At 38.6% G+C, this 8,258-nt stretch overlaps 1 long non-coding RNA gene across 1 annotated transcript; it reads left to right on the forward strand.

Annotated features, from left to right (window-relative positions):
• Positions 1-1,795: 1,795 nt before the first annotated feature.
• On the forward strand, positions 1,796-7,628 carry LOC125486067. The gene is made up of 2 exons (XR_007264753.1): positions 1,796-1,910; positions 7,157-7,628. It is a non-coding gene; the product is annotated as an uncharacterized LOC125486067 (long non-coding RNA).
• Positions 7,629-8,258: the final 630 nt, after the last annotated feature.

An 8,258-nucleotide genomic window follows, 5' to 3' on the forward strand; every position in this document is an offset into this window, starting at 1 on the left:
TATTTCAGAACCCCCTTCCCCTCCCCTATTTCTGAAGAAGGGTCTAGGCCCGAAACGTCAGCCTTCCTTCTCCTCTGATGCTGCTTGGCCTGCTGTGTTCATCCAGCTCTACATCTTGTTATCTTATATTTGATTCTCTATTGTTTTCTTGCAGGGTAGTTTGATCCTGGTAGGATAATAGGTCGGCACAGTATTGTGGGCTGAAAGGCCTGTTCTGTGCTGTACTGTTCTATCTTCTATGTAATTCTCTAATATAAAACGTTTTATTCAGAGGGTTCCAGATGCAGGAAAATTGTACATTGGAATTTTCAATCTCTTGAGCAATTTGCACACACCCTGCTAACTTTGGGAATCTGCAGGATTATAACCCATTATACCCAACATTCAGTTGCCCTCTTGACACACAAATCCAGTCTGCACCACTCTTAGAAGTGTCTAACCATCAGAATATCTGGGCTCTTGTATACAGTTTTGGTCTCCTTTCCTAAAGTAGGATATATTTATTTTAGCGTGAGTGCAGTAAATTAATCCCTAGGATGTGGATTTGTTTTGTAAGGAGAAATTAATGAAGTTTAGTCTGTTCTTCTGTGAGTTTTGAAGAATGAGAGGTGATCTAATTGAAACTTTAATGGATAGGTAAAGATAGAATGTTTCCCTGGCTGCTGGGAACTATGAGATATTGTCTCAGAATATAGGGTAAGCAGTTTGTGGTGGGGATGAGGAAGAATTTCTTCACTCAGAGAATGGTGAACCTTTGGAATTCTATACCTGGAAAAGCAATCATTGAGCATGTTCAAGACAGAGAGCAACAGAGTTTTAGATACAAACGACATAAAGGAATATGGGGATGGAACAGAAAGTTGAGATAGACGATCGCCATGAGCTAACTGAATGTCAGATCAAGCCCGTCAGGCTGAAAGAGATACTCTTGCTTCTATGTGTCTTCCTATGTTTCCAGCCCCAAATTCCCCACAGTTGTTTGATGGTTTGTGCTGCTCTATTGTTAGCCTCGCCAAAACACATTAATGTACTGTCTCTTTCTGAGGCTCCCATCCCTCATCGTTGTGTGACATCAAAGTGTTGGATTTGTGCGATTCACCTGAATGAACCTGTGCTGCAGCCACTTAGAGCCACTGTAAGGACTCAGTTCATGGCACATGTCACATACCCTTCAGAGATCTGAATGAGAACAATAAAACTGTTAAAACCTTATTCATGCAGGTAATAAATTATTCCCAGAATTCTACAAAAGTTTTGATTTTAAGTTTTTTTTTCTTTTTGTCTGTTATTTTCCTGACTCTTAAACTAATCCTTTTTTCTCTCTTTGTCTTTCTGTTTAATTTGACTAATTTATGCCATGACTTTTCTTTGTTATGGACTCATTGCCTTTCTCTATAACTGTATCTGGTTAGTTGAGGGGATAACCCATTATACCCAACATTCAGTTGCCCCCTTGACTCTCTGCGCCATTAGCAATTTGCTAATATAATTGAGAACTGAAGAAAAAAATCTGATTCGTGTGATTTCCCAATTCCAGCAATTCTGTGTTATTGCAATGAGAAGGCTATGGGGTCAACAACTGTTTAATTGCTGTTTCTGGATGCAGTGGCAGTTTGCCAGGTGCTTCTAAATTGATGGCTCCAGACGGGAAGAAATTGGCATAATGTGAGAGTCTTGCTTTCTCTTCTGTGATTTAATAGACTCACAGCATACCTTCTAACATAAATTCAAAACGTGACTGTTTTACTGTGATGTAAAAGGAGCTTAAGATGTGCAGAGTTTGAATCAATGTTGTAAGAGCAGTGCTGCAAATTTAGGTTGGTCTAGTGCAACAGGGAAGGAACAAGACCAAAGATTGGAATAAAGGAAGCAGGTTTAAGAAGAGAGCAATGAAAGCAAATTGATCAAAGGTAAAGAAAAAGTGATAGCAGATAGTGAGGAGCTTGGATTTTTATTGTGATGCTGAAAATAGTCACAATATGGAATAAAATAATTTTATATCAAGAGTTTTCTTTAAAATGTGTATAAGGATTTTAAAAAAACAAAGAAATTTCTACATATTTATGTGTAAATTGTTAATTATATACAGGATGCTTATTTCCTTCTCATTATTTTCCATTGACTCCTTACGGTACACAGACCAAATTTTTCCATCTCTGTGATGTTGCCGATGTTGAACACCAGCTTATTTGCCATTGAGACCCCTTTCGTGTCCTCTACTTTCCATGTTTGACTACTTCAAGCTCTCTCAGCTGTCCATACATCTCCCAGCATTTGTAAACATTTCAGATCATCCAAAGCCCTGCTGTCTTTATCCTATTCACACTAAATCCTCCTGTCCACTATTGTTAGCTGTTCTTCCAACTGCCTCGATCCCAATTTCTAGAATTCAAACCCTAAACCCTTCAACTTTGCCAAGTCCCTTTCCTCCTTTGACCCTCTTAGAATGGGAAAGGGAATAATTGAATATCTCTTTCAAAGAACCAGTAGAGGCACAAAAGGCTAAGGCACTGATGTTACTATGAAACCCATCTCTTGGACCAACCTTTCAGTTAGCCCATCTCATCTCCTTGGCTTGACGTTCTTGAGATATCTTAGGATCTTTCTCATGCTAAAGGCGCTATGTAAATGAAAGTTGTAGTATATCTTGAATATTGTCTGGCTTAGTCTTCTAGAAACATCAAGGAGCCCTAAAAATGAAAATATCTGTTTGAACTACAGGTTCAGTATTGATTCATGGTTTATGAGCTTGAGGTGTACACTTTATTCCATTCTACAGTTCCATTCCACATTACTTGCCATACACTCAATAAATATATTATAACCATCAGAACTGAGAGTCCTAACTGGTTATTGTTGACATTTGTTTTATTAATTGAGAGAAATAGTCCCTGGTGTTGCTCTAATTTCATTATTCTCTGAATGTTTTGGAAAGGTTTATGGAGCAACACTAGAGCTAATTTAGAGTATTTTTATATTTTCTCTGTTTCAAAATCAGGTTCTTTTTGTGATTGATATTGTCTCTGTTCCTTGTAAATGCCTTGTTATAGGTAAATTCTATGGATGCAAAGATTTCACTGATGCAGTAGTGTAAAAGACTGTCTGTCTATCAGTCACACAATGGGATTTGCAACTTGCTGATTTTTTTTCCACTCAGCAAAGCATATCCATTTGTTGGAATTTTGCTGAAAGTATTTTTTGTGTCTGTTGACGTCAAGTCCTCAATGTGTGACTTTCTGTCACCTTTTTAGCTTGTGCTTGTCTCTTGTACCTTGCTCCTTAAGCCACAAAGGGCTCTGCTAGCTTCCTGTCAGAAAGGTTAGTGTATTGGGAGACTTGTTCAGTGCTTTGAAATCAATTTTAATCTGATATCCTTGATGGGCTACAGCAATGTGAGAGCCATGTAGACTTCAGCTGTGCACCACAGGCTTGTTATGTTTTTGTTTTATTTTCATGGAGATTGACAATCAGTGTTGTACCGCAGATAACACAGCAATATTCTGTAATTTAGATATAAGGTGACCTTTCAGCTTGTTGTTTATTTTGCCGTTTGCATATCTTGGGATAATAATTAATTTATGCAGTTGTTCCTCAGAGTCATTATTCTCCATGTCTTCCAGAATTTGATTAATGTTATAATAGATTTGCTCCATAAATTAGATGTCTTTGTAGCTTTTGATTAAAATATTCTGTTAAAAAGTGACCTGAGGAATCTGATTGATTTGCTGCAGGTCAACCGTGACTTTTATCCAAAACCTTTCTGAAGTAGCGCAAGAAAACACATGGAAATATCTTTACAAAACAGTAACTGCAGCATTGAAAAAAATCAGCATTATTAATATAATACTGAAATAGCTATCCATCCCATGTATTTATTGAAAATGAACAAACATGTTTGCTGTTACCCTTGAGAATGTGTAATAATATCCTACTTAGGCAGCCTACCTTCTGAAATTTATTTTCAGAAAATGTTTTATAACAAAACTGATTTGTAAAAGTTACTGCTGATCAAGAGCTAAAGCTCAGTTTTGTGGCTGTTTTGTCGTAACTAGTGGTGTTCCACAGGGATCAATCTTAAGTCCTCTGTTGTTTGTAGTATATATAAATGATCTGGAGGAAAATGTGGGTGGTCTGATTAGTAAATTTGCAGAAGACATGAAGACTGGTGGATTGCTGATAGTGCTGACGAATGTGGAAGGATGCAACAGGATGTAGATTGGTGACTTGGGCACAGAAATGGCAGATGAAGTTTAATGTAGACAAATGCAAGGTGATGCATTTTGGAGGATCAAATTTAGGACCATGAACGTACAGATGGTTCTGGGTGTGCAGGTCCACAGTTCCCTAAAAATGGCAATGCAGGTGGCAAAAGTGATTAAGAAGGCAAAAGTGATTAAGAAGGCATAAGGCACGCTTGCCTTCGTCGGCCAGGGCATGGAGTACAAGAGTTGGCAAATCCTGTTGCAGCTAATATAAAACCCTTGTTAAGCTGCATTTGGAGTATTATGTGCATTTTTGGTCACGACATTACCAGAAGGATGTGGAAGCTTTGGAGAGAGTGCAGCAAAGGTTCACCAGGATGTTGCCCAGTGTCGAGGTCGTTGGCTATGAAGAAAGGTTAAAAAGACTAGAATTGTTTTCACTGGAAAGACAGCGGCTGAGAGGAGAACTGATAGAGGTCTACAAAATTATGAGAGGTGTAGACAGGATGGGTAGTCAGAGGCTTTTTCCCAGTGTTGAAGTTTCAATTACAAGGGGTCACAGGTTCAAGGTGAGAGGGCAAAAGTTTAAGGGACATGTGCGAGGTAATTTTTTCATGCAGAGAGTGGTAGGAGCCTGGAACACACTGCCAGAAGAGGCAACATTTAAGAGGCATCTAGATGGTTACATGAATAGGGAGGGAATAGAGGGATACGGACCGAATAAGGGCAGAAAGTTTGTTTTTTTAGATTAGGCAGGGCATGGTGATCGGCACAGGCTTGGAGGACTGAAGGGCCTGTTCCTGTGCTGTACTACTCTTTTGTTCTTTTGATTGAGAATTTGGATCAAGAGTGGGCTGGTGAGGCAGCAGCGGTGAGTTCAGGCCAGTGAGGCAGCGGTGGCAAGAGTAAGCCGGTGAGGTAGTCCAGAGTGGCATGCTGGTGGCAGCATGGCATGGGCTGGAAAGCCATGAGTGGGACTGCAGCAGTGGAAAGGAAAGTTAGACTCTCTTAAAGCTATTTTTTCTTCTTGACTTATTCTCAGTTAATGTGAACGGTGCCATGCATGTATGGCGAAGGTACACACTTTTCACTGTATTTTTATATTGATTACATGTGACAATAAATGATTCAATTTAATTCAATACATCAATTCAATTCAATTTTTTAAAAAGTCATTTTTTGGGTTATTTGCTGAATTTACTTTTGCTGCATATACTGCTTAACTGAGTGCACTATTTGTAAAATTTGTTAATTTGAGAAGTCCATGTTCATTCACTGCTCCAATGTACATGTCTTTAAAAAGCTCCAAAAAAATGCTTAATGTTTTCCAGTGCAGAACTGTGCCACTTAGACTGGGAAAGTTCTATTTTTGACCCTATATTGTGCTGAACTTATTATCTTGGAATTTAGGGGAGCTGATGGTGAAGTGGTATTATTGCTAGACTGTTCATCCAGAGATGTAAGTAATGTTCTAGGGATGGGATTCAAATCTTGCCATGGCAGAAGGTGACATTTGAATTCAATAAAAACCTAGAATTAAGAGTCTAATGATGACCCTGAATCTATTGTCAATTGTCAGGAAAAACCCATCCGGTTCGCTAATGTTCTGTAGGGAAGGAATCTTCCATCCTCAAATGGTCTGGCCCACAGAAATGTGGTTAACTTGTAACTGCCCCCTGGGCAATTAGGGATGAGCAATAAATGCTGGCCTAGCCAATGACGTCCTTGTCCTGTGAATGAATTTAAAAAAAACTTAATGGAAGTATAAAAATTGGAAAGTATTGAAAATATTCAGCAGAACAGGCAACATCTGTATGGATAGGAACAAAATGAAGATAGCAAGTTAATGACCTTTCAAAGTTAGGTAGTAACGATTCTTAAACATGGTTACAAGCTGAAGCTATTCAACTCAATGTTGAGTTGAGAAAATTGTGAAGTGTTGAACTAGGATGAAGTGCTATTCCTTGAGTTTACTTTAAACTTCAGTAGGGCAGTGTAGGAGGCTATGGACAGAGTGGGACCAAGGTGGAGAATTAAAATGATCAGCAACCAGATGCTTGAAGCCACATTTGCAGACAGAAATGTTCTACAGATGCTTATCCAAATTGTCTTTTGTTTATGTAGTGATTGGAATCATGGCCAGGTGGATCATATTGACAATGAGATCCTTGATTGGGGTTGTTAACCTGGGCCAATCAGGGAGCCCTGGCTGACAGATACAAACAGAAGATTCAGAAGGCCTCCTCAGTCTCGGGACTGACTTTGAGCTGACTGGTCAGAGCCAATGAATTGTGCACATGTAAATAAAAGGTGACTTGGTGACAGGATACCAGCCTCTATGCAGTTACTTCAGTTAAAGATTACATTTAAAAAAAAAGGTTAAATGGCAGGTTTGGAGACTACTACATTGTAGTGAATGTGTCAAGTGCTCTATTTTTGCAACTCGAAGGTCAAAACTGGAACTGCAAGGAGTTCACTTACAGGTTACACAGGTCATGTAAGTTTTTTGGAAAGAAGCGGCTGTTGGTAATTTTGCGAGGCAAGTTTCCATGAGGTGTACGTGGGTTGAGAAAGCTGCCTAGCAATGGCCTTTGAATTTTCAGGAGTTTTAAAATTTTGCCATGTGATTTGGACATCTTTGGCTAAGCCAGTATTTCTCACTTGTCCCTAAAAAAGGACAGGTAAGAGTCAACCACATTGCTGTGGGTTTGAAGTCGTGTTTAGGTCAGACCAGGATGGCAGATTGCCTTCCCTAAAGGATATTAGTGAATCTACTGGGTTTTTACAACAATCAATAGTTAGTTTGGCTAGCTTTTTAATTCCAAATTTTAATTAATTTCAAATTGCATCATCATGGTGCGATTCAAATCCGTGCTCCCAGAACATTAGCCTGGTGTTCTTGATTACTAAACAAGTAAAATTCTGACTCTGCCACCACCACCTCATTATTGTAGTTTGTTGCAGATCTGAAAAGGAACAGGTGAACTCAAATCTCCAGAAATCCTGCAAGTAAATACAAGTCTCTCTGTTTCTGACCCCCTTCAAGCTGAAAAACAAAGACACTCAAAGAGTCTGAAAATGGAATCTCGAGCTCAAACAAAGACTTCAACCTGACTGTGGATTTTCCATCACTCTGAAGTGAACAATGATGTGATATCATCACTAGAAAGCAAAAGAAGTATGAGAAAATCAGCTTGTGTTTTGGACTCTTGTTCCACAGAACTTGTTCCTTTTTGTCTGTTTCTTCACCCATGATAGTTCTGTGGTCTCTCAGTTTAGGCTGTCCTATTTATGAATTTGCTTATGCATATTTGGCTTTAAAAAGGAAATTATAGAAGTTTGCAAAGTAGTAGTTAATAAACTGTTTTTTTTTTCATTTGTTATGGGCCGATGTTAATGACAAATAAAATTTATTTTGTTTATCGATGTAACCTTTCTTTTGTTCTAGATAGCAGTCAAAGTCAGGCAAATTTACCATCATGCTGTAAAGCAATTGAATTCCATGGCATATCATCCATAAACATGTGGAGCTTTAGAGATACCACCAAATCCTCAAGACAATGATTAAGGCATTCTATCACAAATACCGTCAGGATTGGGATAAAGGATTGATTATTTTTATTACTTGCCACCAAACATTTCCCATAGTAGCAGTGAAGCTTGATCACTCCCATAGGGTTGTGACAAACATTTGGGGACTCAGTGTGAGATTTTTAAACGTGGACATTGCAGGACTGGATGTGAAATAAGAAGAACTGGTGAAGGAGAAATGGACAGATACCAGTTTCTCATAGTACAAAATAAGATGGCATTGGAAGTGGCTAAAACTACTCTGCAGAGTATCCCTCACTGCTTTGTAAGACTTAACTAAGGCTAAGATAATAGAATTGGCAAAGGAGTTAAATGTGAAATTCCTACAATAGTTAGGAAGGTGGAGATAATTATATTTGCAGAGCATTTAGGATTAGTGGAAATACAAGGAGGACTAAAGTGGTGAGTCTAAAGAAATCAATTGTAGCTTGAGATTGAGAACGAAGCAAAGCATGTTGGAAAGGA

Source organism: Rhincodon typus, chromosome 25, assembly GCF_021869965.1.
Source record: "Rhincodon typus isolate 14 chromosome 25, sRhiTyp1.1, whole genome shotgun sequence".
Lineage (NCBI taxonomy): Eukaryota > Metazoa > Chordata > Chondrichthyes > Orectolobiformes > Rhincodontidae > Rhincodon > Rhincodon typus.